Source organism: Dromiciops gliroides, chromosome 2, assembly GCF_019393635.1.
Source record: "Dromiciops gliroides isolate mDroGli1 chromosome 2, mDroGli1.pri, whole genome shotgun sequence".
In the NCBI taxonomy this organism is placed as follows: domain Eukaryota; kingdom Metazoa; phylum Chordata; class Mammalia; order Microbiotheria; family Microbiotheriidae; genus Dromiciops; species Dromiciops gliroides.
In genome coordinates, this window is record NC_057862.1 from 284,901,218 (window position 1) to 284,926,238 (window position 25,021).

A 25,021-nucleotide genomic window follows, 5' to 3' on the forward strand; every position below is an offset into this window, starting at 1 on the left:
ATTTGATTTTCTGCCATCTTCCTTTTAATTGAGTTAGCTTAAAGGTGTTCAACTTTAAACTCTGTTTCAACGAATCAGATTTTGCTTATTAATATTTTAGTGTTTTGGATCTTCAGTTTATTTTTATTTAATTTTCCAATATTTCCTTGTAATTAAGGGGTTTTTTTGGCTTTAAAAATATTCAGTTGATTATCCTCTTTTAAAAATTTTCCTAACGTGTTTTAGGGATATAATTTTCTTCTTTAGGATAGTTTAGTTATATCCCAGAAAATATGGTATATTGTTTCATAATTATCTTATTCTTTCCCATATTTTTTATTTCTATAATTTGTTCTTTGACCCACTTATTATTTAGGATTTAACTGTTAAGTCTCCATTTTGTTGTGTGTATTTTATTTGTACTCCCTGAACTGATTATTATTTTATGGTCTATAAAGGAATTTTTATATTATGCATTTTATGCATATGATGTATATTTATATATATATATTATGTATTTATGAATTTTTTGCATTTATTTTTATGTAGAGATTTGCAAATATGCAGAGATATTCACAATATCTAAGTGCCCAAGTATATAGCCAATTAAAAAAAAAGTCTCTGTGTGGCACTGAGGAAAAAATACACACATAAATATAATATGATATGATATAATATATAATACAACACAATATATAGGGTATGTGTGTATTCTTTAGAAGTTCCATTTGGAAGATATCATGTCTTTTAGCTTTAGTTTCTCTAGCAATTTTTTCAATTCTATATTGTCCCTTCTGTTTAATTTTTCTGTTAGATTTGCTAAAACTGAGATGAACATTAAGGTTTTTTCCTATTTTTATGTTGTTATCTGTATCTTATAATTCAGTTAATTTTTCCTTTTTGAATTTCAATGTCAGGCATTTGGAGTATATGATTAATATTGATATATATTTATTATCTATGGGTCTTTACATCATAATGTAGTTTCCTTGTTTATTTATCCCTTTTATGCTGTGAATTTTCATTTTTTCTTTGTCTAATGGCATAATTGAAATCTTTCTTTTTTGGATTCACCTGATGTATGGTTAATTTTGTTAAAACCCCCCATTTTTATTCTGTTTATATTTTGCCTGTTAGGTGTGTTTCTTATAAGCATCAGGTTATGGGGTTTGGTTTTTTAAATCTAACTTATCATTCTCTTTTGTTTTATTGGATCATTTAATCCAGTCATATTCAAAGTTATGAGAGTTCTTTATTTTCTTCCATTTGGTTTCTCTTATTGATTATTTCTAAATTAGGACCTGGGAGTAGTTTTGTTATGTTCTGATGATCTTAAAAGAAGAAAGGAAAAAGGTAAAAAGGAATATATGAGGTGAAAAATGGAAGAGAAAGCGTGGGTAAAATGACTTCACATAATTGAGGTGTAAAAGTAGATTATATAATCAAGGAGGAAAAGGTGGGGAGAGCAGGCGAAATTGAAACTCACTTTCATCTGAACCTGGTCAAAGGTTAAAATAAATACACAGAGTAGGGTGCATAAATACATTTCACTCAACAAGGAAAGAGAAGGGGGGGGGGAAGAGTGGGGAATGAGACAAAGGGTAGATTAAGGGTGGGATTATTTATAAGCAAGACAAACTAACCTCAGAGGGCAGATAATGGAAAAGGGTTTAAAAGGAAGGGAAGGGAAGGGAAGGAAGGAAGGAAGGAAGGAAGGAAGGAAGGAAGGAAGGAAGGAAGGAAGGAAGGAAGGAAGGAAGGAAGGAAGGAAGGAAGGAAGGAAGGAAGGAAGGAAGGAAGGAAAGAAAGAAAGAAAGAAAGAAAGAAAGAAAGAAAGAAAGAAAGAAAGAAAGAAAGAAAGAAAGAAAGAAAGAAAGAAAGAAAGAGTAAAAAACTATTGGGGTATAGGCAAGAAGAGAGACAAAGAGCAGAAGCAATTTCATTAATCACAAAGTATTACTACCTCTCTTCCTTTTAAATAGTTAGGTCAGTTAGTCAACATGATGGAATGAGCGAGTTCAGGTAGGTTATCATGGTGGCTAAAGGTCTTGGTGTGAAATTGGGGCAGGCTAGTAGTGGAGAGTGAGTCAGGAGCCTGGGTCTTCTCACATTATATAATTTTGACCTCAGAGTGATATCATCTCAAGCTGTCAAGGACTGGTGTGAAGTTAGAAAATGGGATATTCAAGAATCCAGGAGCTGGAAGTCAGGCAAGGTGTTGCTGCCAGCCCAGCATCAATGTCCAAGGAGCTAAAAAAAACCTTTTGGATTTATTTTCTGAACCCATGCCAGGGAAACTGAAATGAAGACCTGTCTAGCAATGATGCTGCCTTTGAACATGAACTTGCTGGGATTGGTGCTCTGTATGGACTGAGTTTAGTTTTGAGCTTACTCTCCCCCCCCCCAAAGGCTGAAGTGGTTTAGGGGAGAGTGTACCCTTGAGGCATTGGGAGAAATGCTTGTTCTGGCTACATCTTTGAAGTAAGGATCTCTTTGTAAAAGCTAACCTATTTAAGAGGTTAAATGGAACTGGAACAATAGAAACTGGGCCCCTAACAAATAGGGGGAAGTAAACTCCTGAGGGCTCAAGCTGATGACTAAGACATGAGATTCCCCTAAACCCTAATCTTTGAAGAGGGACCCTCTGCAACTCTTAAGAGTGAGGTCAGAGCATATATGCTATACAATTAACTATATACATACAAGATACATACGGTATAAATGGAAAGTAATCTTAGAGGAAGAGTACTTAGAGGGAAGATGGGGGAGAAGTAGAGAAACCCAGAAAGGCCTCCTGAGAAGGTAGAAGGCAGGGAGGCCCAGAGCAAGAAGTGAAGAGGGAAAGCATTCTAGGCATGGGAGAGAGGCTTTGGAAAGGCATGGAATCAGGAGATGGAGTGGAATGTGCCAGGAACAGCCAGAAAGCCATCAGCAAAAATCAGTTTATGCAAAGAACAGAAAAGAGTATTGTCTATGAAACGAGCCTCTATTATGGAGAGAGACTGACTTTGCAAAACCTATGCAGAATTCTTGCAGCCAGAATATAGCACTGGGCAAACCCTGGTAGGATAGAAAAGACTAAGCTTAAGGAGTAATTTTATTAATTATTTACAAAGGACCTACTATGTGAAAGAAACAGCCTAGTGTGCTGAATAGAAGACTAGTCTTTGAATTAGGACCACCTAGGTTCAAATCCTGACCCTGGCACATATTTGCTTCAGGAATTTGGGCAAGTTAGCTAATGGTTAGTGTTGTAACTACCTCTCAAAGATAAGCAAGTGCTAAACTACATTGTTAGAGGAAGTTCCTTGCTGGGAATATCCTGCTTCAATAAAATCACAGGTCTATTCTCTACTTCTATGTGATATGTGATGGGGCTTGTTCAATTAGCAGAAGTATTTGAAGTATTTTGTTCAAGGGTTCAAAGGAATGAAATTATAAAAGTCTTCTGATTTCTTTAGTCAACTCTGATCATGACACAACAGTGAGGTACTCTGATAAGGAGGACAGATGGCTTTTTCCAAAGTTTTCAAAGGAAAGAGACCAAATTGTTTTGGGGGGGAAGCTGTTGTCAGCAATACTGACCCTTTGGGAATTAGAGGATTTTTCTTTACTCATAATCAATTAATCAGAATTTATTAAACACCTGCTGTGTGCCAAGCACTCGGCTAGGAGCTGAGGGTACAAAGCCTAAAATGAAACAATCCCTTGCCTCAAGAATCTTTACTTACACCAGAAAACCACTGCTGTTAAAATCACAGCCTGCCAGAGCTGACTAGGTCTTAGACACCATTCATCCAGTCTGAGGAGCGCAATGGAAAGAGGTCTGGAAGAAGGCAGAAGGTCAGCATTGGATTCCTGCCTCTGCAATGGCTTCCTCCCTTCTGACTTTAGGCAAATCAGTTTAACTCTCTGGACTTTACTCTCCACATGTGTCAGATGTGGTTGGGTCAGATGTCTTCTCTCTTCCCTTTAGGCTCTGCATCTATGATCCTCTGATACTTAACCTCCTAGTTACACAGGTGATGAAACAGGCCTGGAGGGGAAGTGACTGGTACGCAGAGTATACAGTGATTTGGGAGCAGAGGCCTGGTGCAGAACCCAGGTTTACTAACTCCAAGGCTCTTTCCATTGCCACAAGTGACTGCATGTGGCTAAGGATCACCATAGACTCATCCTTTTTTTTTTAAAAAAAACACTTTGGTTTCTGTCCTATTGCAGGAAGATTTCCAGAAAGATATCTCTGAGATAGTAGACTCCCACCAGCCATCATCTTATCTCTTCTCTAGCTCTGTGTAGACAAATGGGGGAGATTTATCCACAAGGTGGAAATGTTACAATTTCATCAGCCAGGAGTGTGCTGGTAAATGTTTAACAAGTGTGTCTCTCTGGGGGAAATTAAAGTATGGTCCACTTTAAAGTTTAATCTGCATTATTAAAAATTTTATATCACATTCTTAAGTCTAGATAATCAACAAAGCAATAAATCATGCTCCAGTTTGTCACGTTTGTGATTTCTGAGGTGTAAATGCTCATACTGAAAATCTGCTCTCCTGTTAGAGCTGACTCCAACACTGCTGGCATCTGCCCTATCTTTTTTCCAGCTTTTAAAGTCTCTGGTCCCTAGTTTCCCATCTCTAAGAACAGAATTCCATATTCCACCTGTCTGAAAGTTTAGTTTGGGGATTGCAGTTTAACATAACAAAAGGAAATCCAAGCATTCTCCAGGCAACAGTAATCAAGTATTTATTAAGTGCTTACTATATGCTAGGCATTGTGCTAAGGGCTAGAGATACAAAGAAAGGCAAAAAACCCACCTTTCTTTTGTGCTCTATTGACTTTATTCCTTCAAAGGACTAATTTTCTAATTCAGAAATCCATCATCACAGTCAGGCCCTCTTTTCCCTGTAGAGGTACTCATAACAGGAAGTAACAAACAGGATGTAAAAAACCCGAACAAACCCCCAAACTATGTCAGCAGTTACTATACTCATATGATCCAGTCCTGCACCTGCAACCACTTCAATACTTCATTTTTCCTAATGTAGAAATGACTTTGATACTTTGAAGATGCGTCTCACAGCTGGGCTCAAGAATGGCTTTGGTGAGTTATCCTTTTTTTTTAAAAAAATGAAGCTATTCAAAGATATGTGATGGCTAAATAACATCTCATTACAATGAACACTAAAGCCTGTCAGTATGAGCTATACAGTGAGGAAGGATTGAAGTCTTGGTCTTAAAGTGTATTTTAGGGGTGATGACTCACTAGCCCATTCTAGTATATGAGAAAGAATACTAAATCTGAAGTTAGAAGATAAAAGTTCCGGGTTGAGCTCTACAACTGGTTTCCTCTGTGGTCATGAACACATTGCATTCCCTCTTTGGACACATTGTATTCCCCCATCTGCAAAATGAGGGGTGAAGCTAAATGATTTTAGGCTCCTTCTAGCTCAGTCTATGAAAATGAGCTATGAGGAGTAGCTAGGTGGCGCAGTGGATAGAGCACCAGCCCTGGAGTCAGGAGTACCTGAGTTCAAATCCGACCTCAGACACATAACACTTACTAGCTGTGTGACCCTGGGCAAGTCACTTAACCCCAATTGCCTCACTAAAAAAAAAAAAAGAAAATGAGCTATGAAGCCTTTTCCTGCCTCTTGGTCCCTTCCCTTTCTCACAAAGTCTAGAAAAGCTGTTCAATTCCCAGTCCCCAAGACATGAAAGTGCTTTGAATCAGAGATTTACAGTTGGAAAAGACCTTAAAGATGATTAAGTCCAAAGAGAAAGTGATTTGCCTAATGTCACACACATAGATAAGGCCAGTGTGATTATTTCAGGTAATAGAAGCTGAGATTGTAAAGAAGTCCTGTTAACAGGAAAGGTCAAATCCCATTTGGAAATTCTCAGAGTCCAAGCATTCATTCATTCATTCAATAAAAATTTATTAAATATTGACTTCGTGCTAGGCATCATGCCAGGCATGCTAGGGATACAAACCCCCCCCCCCCAAAACAGTCCCTATCCTCAAGGAGCTTACAATCTCACAGGGAGACAACTTGCAGACAAATACTGTATATACAAAGCAAGCTACATACACGATAGCTAGGAAATAAATAACAGAGAGAAAGCATTGAAATTAGAGGGGCCTAGGGGCAGCTAGGTGGTGCAGTGGATAAAGCACCAGCTCTAGGTTCAGGAGGACCTGAGTTCAAATCCGACCTCAGACACTTGACACTTACTAGTTGTGTGACTCTGGGCAAGTCACTTAACCCGCATTGCCCCACCAAAAAAAAAAGAATGGAATTAGAGGGGCCAGGGAAGGCTTCCTGTATTTAGCCGGGACTTAAAGGAAACCAGAAGGGAGAGCGTTCCAGGCATAGGGGACAATCAGAGAAAATTCCTGGAGCTGAAAGATCTCCTCTGAATCATTTTGTTTCTTCCTTCCCCTCTTCACTTCTTCCTCTGTATCTACTCACCTATCTTTCTACTTTGCTCTAGCTTCATAAGCAGGATTTTTATGAAGCTAAGAGGTTAGTCACTTACTAGCCTGACCTTGGACTCTAGTCCTCAGTCTCCTTATCTTTAAAGTAAGGGAGTTGGACTAGATGACCTCTGACATCCCTTCCAGCTTTCAACCAATAATCCCATGATCCTAAATCATTTATCTGCCTTCAAAGAGAAGAGGCAGCACATAGAGCAGGAGGCAGTCAGGAGATATCTACTCTGGGCACATGAAGTCAGCTGAGCCCTAGGGCAGTGAGGTTGGCCAAGGGCCTTTTGATAAATCTCCCCAGAATCTTTTTTTCTTTAAAGACCCAGCCTGCCCTGATTTTGCAAGGCGCACTGGATGCTCCTAGTGCGCCATCTGCTGATCCATATATGGAGGCACAGACATACTCAGAGATGAACTCTTGGTTGGCACTTGTTGGCAAAAAAGTGGTGAGGGGAAAAGGAGTCATTCACACTCTAACCTCAACTTCCTTTTCCCCATTTGGTTAATTAGGAGTTCTGCCTTTCAGCCTCCTCATTCTCGGTTTCCGTACTCATGTAGCTTAGCTGTTCTCACAGGGAACAAATCTTTGTCACTGTGGAAACTCAAGCCAAAAGCTGGTCTAGCTTCTCTTTCTAAATACACACGTAGACTCCCACATTCTTTGAATCCAACCATTTAACCATTTATCTTTCCCTCTAAAGCCCCCTCTTTCCCCACCTCATGATAGTCCACATTAAGAAGCAAAACAACAAAAATTATATGATTACATGTCCAAAACTGAACTCATCATTTCCCCCCAAACTCTCCATACATACTTCCCTATTACTGCTAAAGGCACCACCATCCTCCCAGTGATTCAAGCTTACATGCCAGCTATCATCCTTGACACCTCGCTGTCTCTCACCACACATATCCAATATATTGCCAAAGCCTGTCAATTTTACCTTCATAACATCTCTTGAATATACTCCTCTTCTCTGATACTACTACCACCCTGGTACATAGAGACTCTTGTCTCTTCATACCTGGACAAGTGTAGTATTGGGCATGTTGGTCAGCTTGCTGAAAGCCTGTCCCCTCTTCAGTCTATCCTGCACTCAGATGACAAAGAAATTTTCTCAAAGCACAGGTCCAACCATGTCACCACCACCCATGCCTCCTACTTAATAAACTGTAGTGGCTACCTATCATCTTCAAGATCAAATAGAAAATCCTCTGGCATTCAAAGCCCTTTATAACTTATTTCCCATCCTCAACTTTTCCTATCATATCTTATACTGTCTCTCTCTCCTCTCTTGCCACATATGCTTTGGTCAGTGACATTTGCTTCTTTGATTGTCTTTAAACAAGACACTCCATCTCTCAACTCTGGGCATTTCCAATGACTGTCCACCATGCCTAGAATGTTCTCACTTATCTCCACCTCCTAGCTTCTATGGCTTCCTTCAAGCCCCACCTTAAATCCAACCTTTTACAGAATGCCTTTTTCAACCTTTCTTAAGAAAATGGTTTCCCTTTATTGAATATTTCCTATTTATCTTATATATATATATATATGTATATGTATATATGTATATTATATATGTGTATATATATGTGTGTATATATATATGTGTGTGTATGTATATATGTGTATATATATATATATATATATATATATATATATATAGCTTGATTGTATATAGTTCTTTACATGTTGCCTCCCTCATTAGACTTCAAGCTCCTTTAGGGCAGGGACTGTCCTTTGCCCTTTTTTTATCCCAACTCTTAGCCCAGCACCTAGAACATAGTAGGTGCTTGTTAAATAAATGTTTAATGACTGATTGATCATTTCTATTCCTTCTTTCAGCATATAATTATCCCTTATCTAGAGATCTAAAAAAGTCCATCCTTGCTTCTCCAATTTGTTTTTGATATCATGAATCCATTTGTAGCATACCTTGGTATGTTGTGTGAGATGTTGGTCTAACCCTAATTTTTGTCAGACTTTTCCCCCATTTTTCCAGTAGTTTTTGAGGAACTTACAGTAATACCTGAGAATCTTTTGCTTTATCAAACACTAGGCTAACAGATTTGTTTGCTTCTGCATGTTGTGGACCTAATCTCTCTATTTTTTCATCAGTACTAAATCATTTTAATTATTATTGCTTTCTAGTGAAGTTTGACATGTGATACTAATAGACCCTCTTCTTTCCTACTTTTTGTCATGATTCTCCTTGAGACTCTTGAATTTTTATTCCTTGGTATGAATTTCACAGAATAAGTAAATTAATTTAGTCAGCAACTAAAATTTCTTCAATAATAAGGTCTGTCCTGAATTTTGTAAAGAATGTTTTTTCGTGGTATCCAGTTAGTTCCTATTTGCATTTTGGTAGAAAGACTCCTAAGTATTTTACACATTATGTATTTATTTTAAATTAATTTCCCACTTTTCTCTCTCCCTGCTGGCTTTTGTTGGTAATATCATTTGTCCAAAAATATTCTTTTTAGTGCTGGAACTGTAACCAGAACCTTTTCTCCCCTACTGGCACAAGCTCTGGTATACTAGTCATCCTCTTTTCTCTGGGACCGAGACCTGGATACTGAGACATGGATCTAACTACAGGCAATACAACAGAATCCTGCCCTCAGTGCCAGCAAAGGGACATCTATAATCTTCTTCTGACCATTTGAACCCCCTCCTTACCATTTATTGACTGAGGGGCCCAGAAACTATCACTGCCATCACTGATTCAGTCACCCCCAGAGCCTGTAGTTTGTTTGCTGAGGCACAGCCTATATTGGACTGTGCTTCACTTACCCTGGTGTAACAAACCTTTTCTACCAAACTTCTAAGTTGTTTTGAACTGTAAAATTGTTTAACCCTATGCTTTTTTGGGTTCTGCCATTCCAGAATTTGTTTTGAGGTATTTTTTAAAGTTGTTTGGAGAGTAATTTGGGAGAGCTCAGGTGAGTCCCTGCCTTTTCTCTGCCATCTTGGCTCTACCCAAACATTTTATTTTCTTATATTTTCCCCTCCTTTACTTCTCACCTACTCTTCGGAAAGAAGACAGCGATGAGAGATAGCTGTGTCCAGCACCAGTGTTTTTTGCTTAATGAAATTAGCTTTTGCTCCTTTCCCTTCTTCTCTTCCCCTTGTTCAGACCCCAGCCACAATTGTTTTACCTGTGTGTTACCACAGTTTGTTACCTGTTGATAACCTGTTGGGATGAAAGGGGAAAAGCAATTTCACACCTGACAGCAAATTATAAAGTATCAGTCTTCAAAACCATTTGGTATTGTTTAAAAAGTAGAAAAGTAGATTTAAAAAATAACCTAAATAAATAAACCTAAAAGGTAAATAGGCTAATAAATCTATTTAGGTTAATAAACCTAAAAACATAAATTACTTATGAAAGAATTACCTATTTGCTTTGAACTACTGGGAAAACTAGGAGGCAGTCCAGCAGAAATTAGGCTTAGACCAACATCTCATACCTTCTTTCATAATAAATTCAAAATGGGTATGTAAACTTAATATTGAAGATCATACTATAGAAAAATTAGAGAAGTATGTCATATACCTTTCATAATTATGGGTGTATTTTAACCAACAAAGAGAAAAAGGAAATTATAAAAGAAAAAGTTAATTTTGATTACATAAAATTATAAAGCATCTACACAAACATAATCAATGCATTTAGGTTTAGAAGAGAAGTGGTCAAATAGGGAATTAAAAAAAAATTCTCAGATAAGAGTTTGGTAGACAATTAACACACACACATGTGTGTGTATATGTACACACATAATATTTGTTTATAGGTATATATAAATTACTAGTTTATATGGGTACATTCATGCACATATATGTATACATATATGCAAAAATATATGTGTATAAGCAAAAGCCACTCCCCAAGAGATAAGTGCCCATAGGACATGAATAGTCCTCAAAAGAATTGAAAACTATTATGAGATGAATTATAAAAGAATGAAAAGGAAAAAGGAAAGAATGCTCAAAATCACTAATAATAGGAGAAATGAAAATCAAAGAAACCTTATACCAAATAAATTAGCAAACATGACAAAAGATATGAACAGTCAATGTTGAAGGGGTTGTGGCAAGATAGATACACCAGTGCATTGTTGATGGAGCTGTGAATGAGTACAACAATTTTGGAAAACATTTATGTAAATAAAATGACTAAAATATTCATACCCTTTGGCCCAGAGATACACTACTGGACATATTTCCCAAATAGGTTATTGATAAGAAGAAAGCCCCTATATATGCCAAAATATTTAAAACAACACTTTTTGTAGCAAAGAACCAGAAACAAATTAGATGCCCATCTTTTGGGGAATAGCTAAATAAACGGTGGTACATAAATATAATGGGATAGTACTACTAAACTGTGAGAAAAGATGAATTAAATGAATACAGGGAAATATGGAAAAGCTTATATGAACTGATGCAGACTAAAGTATGCATAACCAAGAAAATAATATCCAAAATTACTATTACAACATAAATGGAAAGTACAATAATTACAAAACAATCAAAAGAGAATGTTGCAATACTACAAAGAACAAACATAGTCTCAAAGAAAAAATATGAGCAGATACCTCGATCTACTCCTTTGAAGAGGTGGAGGTCTATGGGTGTGGAACATTGCATATATTTTTAGATTGCTTTGATCAGTTTTGATTATTTTTAAATCTCCCTATTTTCTTTCTTTTTTCTTTTCTTTAAACCATTATTTTTCTCTGAGATGGATCTCTGGGAGAGACAGAGGGTAAGGTATACTAGGAGAAATTCTGATGAAATAACAAACAAAATCATTCAATAAAATTTATTTTAATGCAATATGAACACTTCAGATTTGTATAGTTTCTTCTGGTTATTAAAATATATTTTTCTTTTTATGTTTTTCTTGATTTTATGTTTTTTTTCCAAATTTCTACTCAGCTATGGTCTTTTCATCAGGGATGTTTGAAGTAACTTAATTCCATTAAATGTCAATTTCTCTCATAGGATTATACTCAGTTTTGCTGAATAAATTTTTAATGGTTGTAAGCCCATATATTTTGCCTTTTGAAATATTGCATTCCAAGCTCTCCAATTATTTTTATAATGGTGGCTACTAGATTTTTTGTAGTACCAGCTATGACTCAGTACAAACAACTCTTTATGGATGCTTGTAGTATTTTTCTTTGATCCAGAAGCCTTGGATTTTAGCTATGATAGTCCTGTGAATTTTCACTTTATGATTTCTTTCAGGAAACAACCAAAGGATTCTTTGCATTCTGGTTTTAAAAGATTTGGCAGTTCTATTTCATGATTTATTGAAATATGCTATCTATACTTTTTTTTGGTCATGTCTTTTAGATGTTTCAGTGCTTCCCAAATTATATATCCTTGATCTGTTTCCAGGGGAGTTGTTCTATTTTTCAGTCTTTTGACTTTGGTTTACGTGTGTGTGTGTGTGTGTGTTTGTGTGTTGTTATCTCATCAGGCCTAGTTGCTTCTCTATTTGTAGATATTCCTTGATTTGATACACAGCAATAAGCCTCATTTCATCCACATACTAGAAGACTCTGTCTTGAGCCTTTCTGGCTAGGCCTCCTCCTCACTGCCTATATACTTTTGGCTATCTTTTTATGTTGATTTGGGCTGAAAAAAAATACTCACTGTGGTTTCTTCTTGAATTTCCTGATCACTTTGATCTGGAATAGTTGTGGCAGAGGAGCAGGGAGTCTGGGTTCTACTGCTTCCTCTTATTATGCCATATTTACTTATCTCCTAGTAAATTTCATTTTTAAAAATTGTGATACTGCTCTATGCTTATCATGTACAATATTTCCTGGCTATCTTCATAAAGAAAATGTTCAATATATTTGCGCATGTATACACATCTTCTATTTAATGTATACATATATTTGGCCTCCTTTGTTTTTTGACCCCAAGTCATGTTTCCCAACATGTTTTCTTACTCTCATTTTCAAAACGCTTAGTTGACCAGAAGCCACTGAATATTAAATAATAGACTGATTTAGTTTAAATTTATATAAAGTTGTTTGTATAATTTTCAACCTCCATATCCATTGCTCTAGTTGTCATTGCATAAGTGGAAATTAACTTCATGGTAATCTTATTATTTAAGCTCTTTATGAGTACTGCGATAAAAGGCCGTGTCCCATGAAATATCATCTCTTATTTTGCCTTTGGATGCCTGATAAGATCATTTTTGCCAACTCCTGACATCATAGCTGGTATTTTTTCTTTTTTTATCTAATCACAAAAGTATTTTGTTATTTTCCAGTTACATCTATAGATAGTTTTCAACATTTGTTTTCATAGTACTTTTAGTTCCGATTTTTTTCTTCCACCCTCTCTTCTCTCCCCCCTGCCCAAGATGGAAAACAATCTGGAGGGCAGTTAGGTGGTACAGTGGATAAAGCAATGGCCCTGGATTCAGGAGGACCTGAGTTCAAATCTGACCTCAGACACTTGATACTTACTAGCTGTGTGACCCTGGGCAAGTCATTTAACCCTCATTGCCCAACCCCCCCCCCCAAAGTTAAGTGGTGGAAAGTAATCTGATATAGGTTATATATGTACAATCACATTAAACATATTTCTGCATTGGTCATATTGTGAAAGAAGAATCAGAACACAAGGGATAAACCTCAAAAAAGGAAAAAAACAGCCCAAAAGTAGAAACAGCATGGTTCAATCTGCATTCTGAATCCATAGTTCTTTTTTTCTGGATGTAGAGAACATTTTCTATCATGAGTTCTTTGAAATTGTTTTGGATCACTGCACTGCTGAGAAGAGCCAAGTCTATCATAGCTGATCATCACACAATGTTGCTGTTATTGTGTACAATGTTCTCCTGGTCCTGCTCATATCACTCAGCATCAGGTTCATGTAAGTCCTTCCAGGTTTCTCTGAAATCCTCCTGCTCATCGTTTCTTACAGCACAATAGTATTCCATTGCATTCATATACTACAACTTGTTTTGCCATTCTGCAATTGATGGGCATTCCCTCAATTTCCAATTCTTTGCCACCACAAAGAGAGCTGCTATAAATATTTTTGTACATGTGAGTCCTTTTCCCTCTTCTACGACCTCTTTGGGATACAAACCTAGTAGTGGTATTACTGGGTCAAAGGGTATGTACAGTCCCATAGCCCTTTGGGCATAGTTCCAAATTGCATAGCTGATATTTTAAAGGACTTTGTTTTTATTTTTTTGTTTGTTTTTGTTTTTGTTTTTTTTAGTGAGGCTATTGGGGTTAAGTGACTTGCCCAGGGTCACACAGCTAGTAAGTGTTAAGTGTCTGAGGCCGGATTTGAACTCAGGTACTCCTGACTTGAGGGCTGGTGCTCTATCCCCTGCACCACCTAGCTGCCCCTTTCAATGGACTTTGAAGTTCACAAACCCATTTGATATCCAGTGTCATATTGTAACTTCCCAACAGTCCTGAAAGGTAGATAAGACAACTAAACTAAAAGTTGTCATTTACATAGATATTCTGCCTGTAAGCATAAGCCAGAGAAGGAAGTTGGAAATAGATCGAATCCAAGTGACGTGAGCTATCTGCTCTTAGGTTTCCTTCAGAAAAAGCCATGAGAGAAAAAAGATGCTCAAGAAAACTCAACAGTGACCTAAGTGCACGAGATCATGGGTTCCATGAGCCATGCCCAGTGGTAGAAGAGACATTCCAACCCCATTTCTTACTCACCCCAGCTGTCAGATTTCGATCATTATAGGAAAAGACGTGTGCATGTCACTAAGTTTTCTTGTGAGGAAGGAAGAGTGGTTGGTAATCAGAGACCAAATCATACCACTGTCAAGAGAGAGGCCCCAAGGTTTCCAATGAACTAGCTCTACCTACATTCGAAGAACAGTATCCCCACCAAAGTACTGAGGACTGATTACCATACAACTCCTAATAAGGAGGAGGTTTCTTTCCTGCACTTTCTGTGGAGAAATCCCCGTACCACACACATGTGACTTACTTACCTCCTTTCCAACACTAGCTGGAACTCAAGTCAGTTTGGCCAAGATTTTTCTAGATAGCTGAAATTCAGATCAGGGTTGAGCTGATTACAGTAGGTAGCTAGTCTCCTTACTTTTGTACCAGGCCCTCTCATCTTCTGCTTGATCAACAGATGTCTAAGTATTTTCACAGGCTTTCCCCATACCTGGAAGATTCTCCTTCCTCACTTTTTTTTTTTTTTTTTTTAGTGAGGCAATTGGGGTTAAGTGACTTACCCAGGGTCACACAGCTAATAAGTGTTAAGTGTCTGAGGCCAGATTTGAACTCAGGTACTCCTGACTCCAGGGCCGGTGCTCTATCCACTGCGCCACCTAACTGCCCCTCCTTCCTCACTTTTAACTCTTGGAATTCTTAGCTCCTTTCAAAGCTGGGCTTAATTGCCCCTTCCTATGTGGAGCATGTCTGGATCCTCTCAATCATTAGTATTCTTTTTACTTCTCCAAAATTACTTTGTATCAATATTGTATTAACTTATTGGTGTACCAGTTGTCTCCCACCCCACCCTTACCTCCAGTAGAATATAAGTGCCTGAAGAGCAGGAAATTTTGTCTTTTTATCTCAAGTACTTAGATATAGTACATTCTCAGCAAACGTATATCAAATTGAATCAATTAAGAAACATATGCTTGGGGCAGCTAGATGGCGCAGTGGTAAAGCACCGGCCCTGGAGTCAGGAGGACCTGAGTTCAAATCCGGCCTCAGACACTTGACACTTACTAGCTGTGTGACCCTGGGCAAGTCACTTAACCCTCACTGCCCTGCAAAAAAAAACCCAAAACCAAAACCAAAAACAAAAACAAAAAAAAGAAACATATGCTTCAAACATATACTTCTTACATCCTGTGTATGTGTCTGTGACTTTGCTGATGCTGCTTCCTACTCTTGGAATACACTAGACTCTTATCTCTACCAATTATAATAATAACAACTGATATTTATATAGCATTTGCTATGTCCCAGGAACTTTACAATTATTATCTCATTTGAGCCTCACAACAACCCTAGGAGGTAAGTTTTCTTATTACCCCCAGCTTACAGATGAGGAAACTGAGGCAAGCAGGTTAAGTGGCTTGCCAAGGGTTATACAACTAGTAAATGCCTGAGGCTGGATTTGAATTTAGGTATTCCTGACTCTAGGTCTGACACTCTATCCACTACTCCATCTAACTGCCCTGCATTGAAATTCTATCCAGCCTGTAAGCTTAGCTCAAACACTGCCTTCTCTAGGAAGTCTTCCCTGATCCTTTGTCATGAACGATCTTTTTTTCTCTGTAGGCCTTTCATAGCATTTGGGTTGTATTCTCCAATGCATTTATCAAAAATCTTTTTGTGGTACTCTAAAAATACATGTGTGTATGTATGTATATATTTATATTCATCTATGTATACATATATGTTTGTTTACATATGCATATATATGTATTTATGTGTATATCCTATTCCTTATCTAAATTTTGAGCTCTGTCCTTTGTGAGGGTAGGAGCCATGACTTATTTAATTATTATATATTCAATATTGTATATTTAATCATTATATATTTCCTCAGCAGGATTGCAGGTCTTAGCACATAGTAGGCACTTAAATGTTGGTTGAAGTTTAATTTGAAGTTAAATACAGGCTGTAGTATGGTGGAAAGAGCACTGGAATGGGGATCAGCTCTGAGTCCTAGCCCCAAGTCTGCCACTAATTCACTATGGGAAAATGGTCAAGTTTTTTCCCACCAATGAAATGAAGGAAGGTAGACTAAGAGGGTGGACTAAATTGTGAAATTCTAAGCCTTTATGAGAAGTTCCAAAGGTTGATGGAATGAATGCCATATACTCATAGTAAGCATTTACTAAATGACTGTTAAATGAAATTGACCATAGGACATGATCACTTGTTCCCTGAGGTCTAAGAAGAAAAAAATCGTTGGTTGGGCAGTTTAGAACCCCAATCCTGAGAACAGCCTTCTCACCATTGTAATGATCACAGAATTCCAGAGCTAGTTCTTGGAGGCCATCCAGTCCAACCTGTACCTTCCACAACATCTCCAGCCATTGAATGTCCATTAATTGCTCCCTTTAAGGTTCAAATGCTAGCTCCTTCAAGATGTCTTTTCTGATTTCTTGAGTTATCAGTGTCCCCTTTCCTTCATCAAACTCATTATATTTCTTTTGCATCTATCCTGTGAATGTGATGTACCCTACCCCTCCCTTTTTTGATTGCTTGGTTCTGTCCCCTCATCTCACCCTTCTAAATCAGCTCTTACTCAAATTGCTCTGTTGGGAATATTTATTATCATAGAAATATCTGACATGCATCTCCCCTCCTTTCCCAGGTATATTGGGCTAGTTCTTTTTCTTTGAAAGGTATTGAAACCATCCTTCAGAATTAATTGACTTGGGTGAATAAAGCTTCAAGCTATTGATATCACTTCCTAAATGCAAATAGTCAAGAGGAGCTCCACCCCCTCTTTTACAGCTTGGACAGCCTTGAGCAACTCAAAGGAAGGAGTAATCTCATTGGCCATACTGAATATACTTTTGTAACATTCTTCCCATGCTATGGCTACGTAAAACTTTTTGTTAACTGCCAAATGAACTACATTTTATTCTAAATATCAGACCTTAACTGCTAGCAGACTAGTCTAAGTCAGTCCTGGCCAGGAATATGCTGGTAAATGTTTAATAACTGGCTCTTCATGAAAAAAAATTAAGTTTAATCTTCATTACTGCATTATTAACATTTTCTCTATTACTTTCTTATGTTTAGATAATCAGCAAAACAAAAAATCAAGCCCTGGTTTTTTGTTTTTTTAGCATTTGCCAATTTCCAAGGCATAAATGCTCACTCTAAAAATTTACTCTTGTGAAACTATTTAAACTGGCTCAGACACACTCCTGGGCCACCATTCTACCTTGCCAACCTGCTCCACTTCAAGTCTTTATTGTTAGGGATATTTATTATAATAGCACTTTTAACTTCAGATAATAATCAATAAGAAATCATGATATTTTTTCCTCAGCTATAGAATGAGGGGATTGCACTATTGTTTAGTGGTATCTGACTCTTTATGAATCTGCGGACAATAGCGTACCAATGCTGTCCATAAGAAAGATATTGAAATGGTTTGCCATTTCCTTCTCCAGTGGATTAAGGCAAACGGAGGTTAAGTGACTTGCCCAAGGTCACATAGCTAGTTTTTGAGGCTGGATTTGAACTCATGTCTTCCTGACTCCAGGCTCACCACTCTATCTGCTGAACTACCTAGCTGTCTCAAAGGCTTGAACTAAATGATGCAAAGGTCCCAGTTCTCTAAACCTAAGATTCAATAAATATATTATAACAACAGTGAGTATTGCTTTGGAACATGAGATCCATAAAAATAGTTGGCAGATCTTTTCTGTTCCCTCCTTCCTGCTGGATTGGAATAGAACTAAATCCTTCCCAGTCCTTTCCTATCTCTTTTCTGAGATATAGCTTAGGGTGTAACCTTTTTTTTTTTTTTTTTTTTTTTGCCAGTCAACAATCTCTTCTCCCCACATCTTCTGCCTCTGGAGATTTTATCAGTGACTCCCCATTACAACAATCATCTGCCTGTGGACAATAAAATGGTCCTCAGATCCATGATTCTTTTCTCTATTTTATGGAGTTTATAACAGATGAGGAGTTGTTGAAAACAATCCCCAAATTTCAAAGCCTTACTTAGAAAATTCAGAGGTTTAGCTCTCTCCACTTACCTAAATTTTTGGTCATCACAAGCTATCCCCTGGCTTCTTTATGCTTGAAACAAAAATCTGAGTCCTAGAAATATTTCATTCAAAGAAGTGAGCAGAGCAGTGTTTGCCGATAGTCAGGCATGAAGACAGGAAGTTGGGGAAGGAGCAGAACTCTTTGAACTTTCCCTGGTCCTTGCAGAAATATGTACAACAGGTAGTTACATCTCAAGTCTTCTGCTCTTCAGTGTCTATGGGAGCCTAATGACTCTCCTTGACCTCTTGATCAACAAATCTCCTCTGTAGCTCAGCTCTTTGACTTTTTTTTTTTCAGTTTTTCCTTTTGCTTATTATTCCTGTGCTCATTCTTTCTGATTCAGCTCATTAAGTCCTAGTTAGGGACTAGCTGGGGACTGTCTTCCCAGTGCTGTTGTTGCTGCTGAGCCTTTGAAGAACTACTCCTTGCTCTCAGTATCTTGAAAAGACTGTGTTCTTTAAGAACTCTTAGGACTGATTCAAGCCTACCTTCAGGCTCACATAGATAAAATGACACATTCTGTAAATTTCTCTCAGAGCCAAGAAGAAATACTTATCCTTTTGAATTATTGGTTCCAGGTTAACAGTCAATTCTCAAATCCCTATTCCCTATTCCTCCCCAGGGGTTGTAATTTTGCAGTTCTTTGAAAAATTGACTGGAATTTTGACAATCTGTCATTTGACAATTTGATGACACTTGATATCTGGAATGATCAGATCTGACAATCTGACAATTTGACAAAACTGGAATCATACAGTATAACATTAAATCACATGAACATTGAATAGAACAAGGATGAATAACCCAGGTAATCACGTTAGGCTGCCATTCACATGGAAAGAATTAGTACAATGCAAAATATCACTTGACAGGCTATTTCAGTGACTACAGGTCTAGCTTTCATGCAGGCATATTATATGCACATGTGTCAGAAGTACAGGCATGCCCATATAAAACAAACAAATGTATATGACAGCAAACAAAATTAAAGTGATAATTACATTGGTAGACTATGAGCCACATTATATGGACAGAGCCAATAACAAAACTAAAAAAAATTAACAAACTATACAATAAATGCATTATGCTAATACAAAGCAAATCAATATAAGTAAAAATAATAACAAAAGGAAACATTAAATATGTAACAATTAAGGTATACATCTGTGGACAAAGGTAATTACATGCAAGGTACACATTGAATATATTCAGGTACTTATTTTGGCTGGAAATCTGTCTTTTGCAAAGGGAATTTTCCATGTTTTTTTGTTTGTTTGTTTGTTTGTTTGTTTTTTTGCAAGTCAATGAGGGTTAAGTGACTTGCCCAGGGTCACACAACTAGTAAGTGTCAAGTGTCTGAGGCCAGCTTTGAACTCAGGTCCTCCTGAATCCAGGACCAGTGCTTTATCCACTGTGCCACCTAGCTGCCCGCCATGTTTATTAATATTTGTCAAGCTCATAGTAATAAAAGGGATAAATTAAAAACTATATGCTATGCCTTCTCTTAGAAAAGACATGCAGGGGGCAGCTAGGTTGCTCAGTGGATAAAGCATCAACCCTGGATTCAGGAGGACCTGAGTTCAAATCCAGCCTCAGACACTTGACACTTACTAGCTGTGTGACCCTGGGAAAGTCACCCCTCATTGCCCCGCAAAAAAAGAGAAAGAAAGAAAAGACATGCATCTGAGAGTAGCTAAATAACTTTGCTAGTGATTCAGCCATTATTGTGAAATGTTTAAGGCAAAAACTTTAAGCTTTATTTTGTTCCTCTGCTTCCAGTCACTTTCCTTAATGTGACTGTTCTGTCATTTATTATATTAATAGCAAGCACATTTTCTACTTTTTGCTTTATCCAGATTAATTTTCATTGTGTTGGGCTTCTTGTTAGCATATATACAATCAGAAAATTTCCATATTCTTTTACTGAGAAATTCTTTCTCACTCCTCTAATTTCTTTGCTTCTCAAGCCTCTGTAGTAAAGTTTTTGATTATGGTTCAACTATTTATTCTTTTCTTTATGGTGCTTCAATTTTTAAAAATCAATTAACCTTTCAATGTTTGCTTTCAATCACTGACTTAGGGAATATAAAATTTCTAAAATACTTGTGTTTCACAGGTTTCATTTTGCTTATTCTCCTTCATCTTCTTTTTAAAATCAGTAATGAGGTTAGGGTTCAAATAGAAATGGTTTATGGACAGGTAACTATCTTGCTCTTACTCATGTTTATTTAATGTTCTGCAGACTATTACACACATAGATAAAATGACACATTTTTAAATTCAACAATTATGGTGTATTCTTATTATAAGTCAGACAGGACAAAGTCCTATTTCACCATGATTTTAACTTCCTTAGCCAGGTTTCTGTATTTTGATAGTTTCCATTTCATGTAATTTGGATATTATGGTTATATGTTATGCTGACACTTATTAAAACATTGTTCTTCCTTTTATGGATCTATGGGGAGAGCAAATTATAGCCTCTGTGCCAAATCTGCTGCTGCCTGTTTTTATATGGCCAGCAAGCTTAAAATGTTTTTTACATTTTTATTGTATTTTAAAATGTGGCCTCTGGCCATAGTTTATTGACCTTCAATCTATGTTATATTTGGGTAATACTTCTGACTTGAAATGCTGCTCTCAATCTAGGTTGGTCTATTTGCTGATTTCTCAAGGATATTTTGAGTTTTTTATTTATAGTATACAGATTTGTCATCTGTTAGCTCATAAAGCACAGTGAACTGATGTATAATTTTAAATCCCTGATCTTGTCGTCTTAGATATTTGGTGGATGCTAAACTTTTACAACCTACAAGGATATGTCACATGATTTCCACTGCTTCATTGTGAAATCTGCATCAGTTACTAAGAGTGAGATCCTTAATAATTTTTCCGTAATTTCTTTGGACACTGACTTGATCTTTAATTGCTATTGTAGATCTTTCCATTTCTCTACACAAATCCATATAATTTAACTATTTTCAATGTTGTTTTGATGATATATTGTTGTCTGTATTCATGTGGATGTTGCCCATGGAGCCATTTTTGATACCAGTATTGGTTTGTTGTCATTTCATTGCCTCCATCTGGAGTTAACCCATCTCCAATTACATTTGACAAATCTCTGTAAAGTGAGTCTGTTTTTCCTAAAGTATTTCTGTGAATTTTAGCCTGTTTATCATGTGTTCTAAGAACATCTATTAACTCTCTTCCTCCATTTTGAAAAGGAAGTACTGTTTAATCTTTCAGTAGCTAGTTGGGGTGATGAGTCCTGTATTTCACTAAATTTATACTGATATTGATTTGTATATTTTTAAATTCATTTTCATCAATTTTATTGTGGCAAAAGTTAGAGGTTAAGACTTGTATAATTGTGAATTACTTTAAATGTATTCTTCTCATTAGACTTTAATTTTATGTAGTCAGTCTGTCCTATAACATATATAACCTCAGATTCTTCTTTGATAGTCTTATACTGTATGTGTCTTTCCTAGAGAAGACTAAGTTATTTATAAAAATAAATTTCATCTATTAGTTCATTTGCTAGATTTAAGTTCAAAAGTCTCTTCATAGTGGGCTTAAACTGTACATGGCAGATGTTCAAGGTTTTACATTTAATGAGTCTAAATGACATTTTACATTATAGGAAGTCTTCTTTTTATATCACATAAGTTTCCCACTGAATACCTCCTCTGTTCCTTCTAAGAAAACTACCCCCTTATAGTAATTAATTAAAAACCAATAATACCAATCAATACATGGAAAAAGTGGACAATATTTGCAATTTTCCACATGTATGGACCTCCCACCACTGCAAAGGAGTGGGGGAAGGTTTATGTTCATAATTCTTTTGGAGGGGACTGAGCTTGTTCTTGGAAAAGTTGTAACATTAAGTTTTGATTATTTTATGGTAGTTATTCTTTCTATTTATATAACCATAATTATGATATTACTATATTGTTTTCTTAGATCTTTATTTAATTTTGCAATAGTTTGTGTATTTTCTGTGCTTCTCAGCATGTATATTTATTGATTCTTATAGTACAGTAACATTTTATTACATTCATGCATCATAATTTGTTTAGCTGTTCTCCCATAGATAGGCATCTACTTTGTTTCTAGTTCTCTGCTACCACAAAAAGTGTTGCTGTAAATATTTTGGTTTATATGCAGGCTTTCTTTTTATCAGTGACTTCTTTGGGATACAGGTTTAGCAGTGAAATCTCTGAATTAAAGGGCATAGACATTTTAGCCACTTTATTTACATAATTCCAAATTGTTGCTCTTTGTCCTTCTTCCTTTCCGGGCTCCGCTTTGCTCACATTGCTGCTGCCTCTGCCATAGGCTCGGCATCCATGCCAACTCCCTTTACCATAGAGGATTGCCATAAGCCGGAACAACAGAAACTGCAGTTGCTGAAGGACACTGCTAACCAGCTGTGCATCAACTTCATCCAAGCCACCACTCTGGCTGGCTTAGGCCACCCCACATCATGCTGCAGTGTGGCAGAGATCATGGTGGTCCTCTTCTTCCATACCATGAAATACAAGCCCCAGGTCCCCAGGGACCTCAGCAATGACCACTTTGTGCTCTCTAAGGGTCATGTGGCTCCCATCCTCTATACAGTATGGGCTGAGGCTGGCTTCCTGCCAGAGGCTGAGCTGTTGAACTTGCAGATGATCAGCTCCATTCTAGATGGCCACCCGGTCCCTAAACAAGCCTTTATAGATGTGGCTACTGGTTCCCTGGGCCAGGAGCTTGGAACAGCTTGTGGAATGGCCTACACAGGCAAATACTTTGACAAAGCCAGCTATCATGTTTATTGTTTGCTGGGTGAAGGGGGGCGGATATCTGAAGGCTCTGTTTGAGAGGCTATGGCCTTCCTGGGATTCTACAAGTTGGACTGGGCCAGAGTGACCCTACCCCACTGCAGCACCAAGTGGAAGTGTACCAGAATTGATGCAAAGCCTTTGGGTGGAACACCATCGTGGTGGATGGACACAGTGTGGAGGAACTCTGAAAGGCCTTCGATCAGGGCAAGCATAAACCACTGGCTGTCATTGCAAAGACATAAGGGCAGAGGAATCTCAGGTGTGGAAGATAAAGAATATTGGCATGGGAAGGCCCCCCGCCCCAAACATGGCAGAACAGGTCATTGAGGAAATCTATGGCCAAATCTAAAACAAGAAGATTCTAGCTACCCTCCCCAACAGTGACCATCCCCAACATCCAGATGCCCTCTCCCCCAGATTATGAACTTGGAGACAAGATGGCCACCTGCAAAGCCTATGGCATGGCCCTGGGAGCACACCAGTGACCATGTGATTTCCCTGGATGGGGATACCAAGAATTCGATTTTTCCTTCAAGAAGGAACATCCCGATGGTTTCATTGTAGAACAGACCATGGTGAGCATTGCCATGGGCTGCACCACATGGGACTGGACTGTGACTTCCTGCAGCACCTTTGCTGCCTCCTTCACCAGGGCCTTTGACTAGATTCAGATGGAAGCCATCTCTGAGAGCAACATCAACCTGTGCGGCTTGCACTGGAGCATGTCCATTGGTGAAGATGGGCCTTCTCAGCTGGCCCTTGGAGATCTTGCCATGTTCTGGAGCATTCCCAATGGTACAGCCTTTTACCCAAGTGATGCTGTGGCTACCGAGAAAGCAGTAAAGTTAACTGCCAACACGAAGGGCATCTGTTTCACATGGACCATCCTGACAGAAAATGTGATCATTTACAACAATGAAAACTTCCAGGTTAGCCAGGCTAAGGTGGAACTGAAGAGCAAGGATGACCAGATGACTGTGATTAACTCTCCATGAAGCCTTGGCAGCTGTTGAGCAACTGAGGAAAGAAAAGCTCAATATCTGAGTGCTTGATCCCTTTACCATCAAGCCCTTGGATAAGAATCTCATCCTTGACAGTGCCCCTGCAACCCATGGCCTCATCCTGACTGTGGAAGACCATTACTTTGAGGGTGGTGTAGGAGAGGCTGTGGCTTCTGCCACAGTGAGAGAACCTGGCATCACCATCACCTGCTTGGCGGTTGCCAGCATCCCCAGAAGCAGGAAGCCAGGGGAGATGCTGAAGATGTTTGACATCAACAAGGATGCCATTGTTCAGGCAGTCAAGGTGGCCTTATCTAAAGCCTAAGATGCCTGCTGAAGCTTCCAGACCTGCAAGCAAGGGGGTAGGGAAGAAAGAGAAACATTCCTATAACTTTGAATACATTAAGTACCTTTTTGTTTCTAGTGAAGATCAATTGAAAACAAAAATATATATATAAAAAAAATAATGATTCCAAATTGTTTTCTAGAAGGGTTGTACTAATTCCCTGCTCCACCAACAATGCAGTAGTATGCTTGTCTTTCTAGGACTCCTTCAACACTGACTATTCTAGCCTTTCATTATCTTTACAAATTTTTAACATGTAAGTTGAAATCTCAAAGTTGTTTTGATTTGCAGTTTTATTAGTAGTGATTCCTATTATTCTTTCATATAGTTGTTAATAATTTGTAATTCTTTTGAGAACTGTTCATATCTGACAACTTCTGTACTTGAGAATAACTTTTGATTTTATATTTCTTTTAACTGTGTATATTTGTATATGTTAGATATAATTCTCCTATTCAAGAAATTAGAACCATTTTTTTCTAGCCAACCATTTCCCTATTTATACAAAAGCCTTTAAATTCTGTATAATCAAACTTACTTATTTTATATTGTATAACTGTGTAATCCTGTGTAGCTATATTCCTTGTTTGGT

The 25,021-nt window shown here is 37.6% G+C and overlaps 1 pseudogene; it reads left to right on the forward strand.

Moving 5' to 3' along the window:
• The first annotated feature begins 3,793 nt into the window (after positions 1-3,793).
• On the forward strand, positions 3,794-24,408 carry LOC122738731 (annotated as a pseudogene).
• The last annotated feature ends 613 nt before the right edge of the window (positions 24,409-25,021 follow it).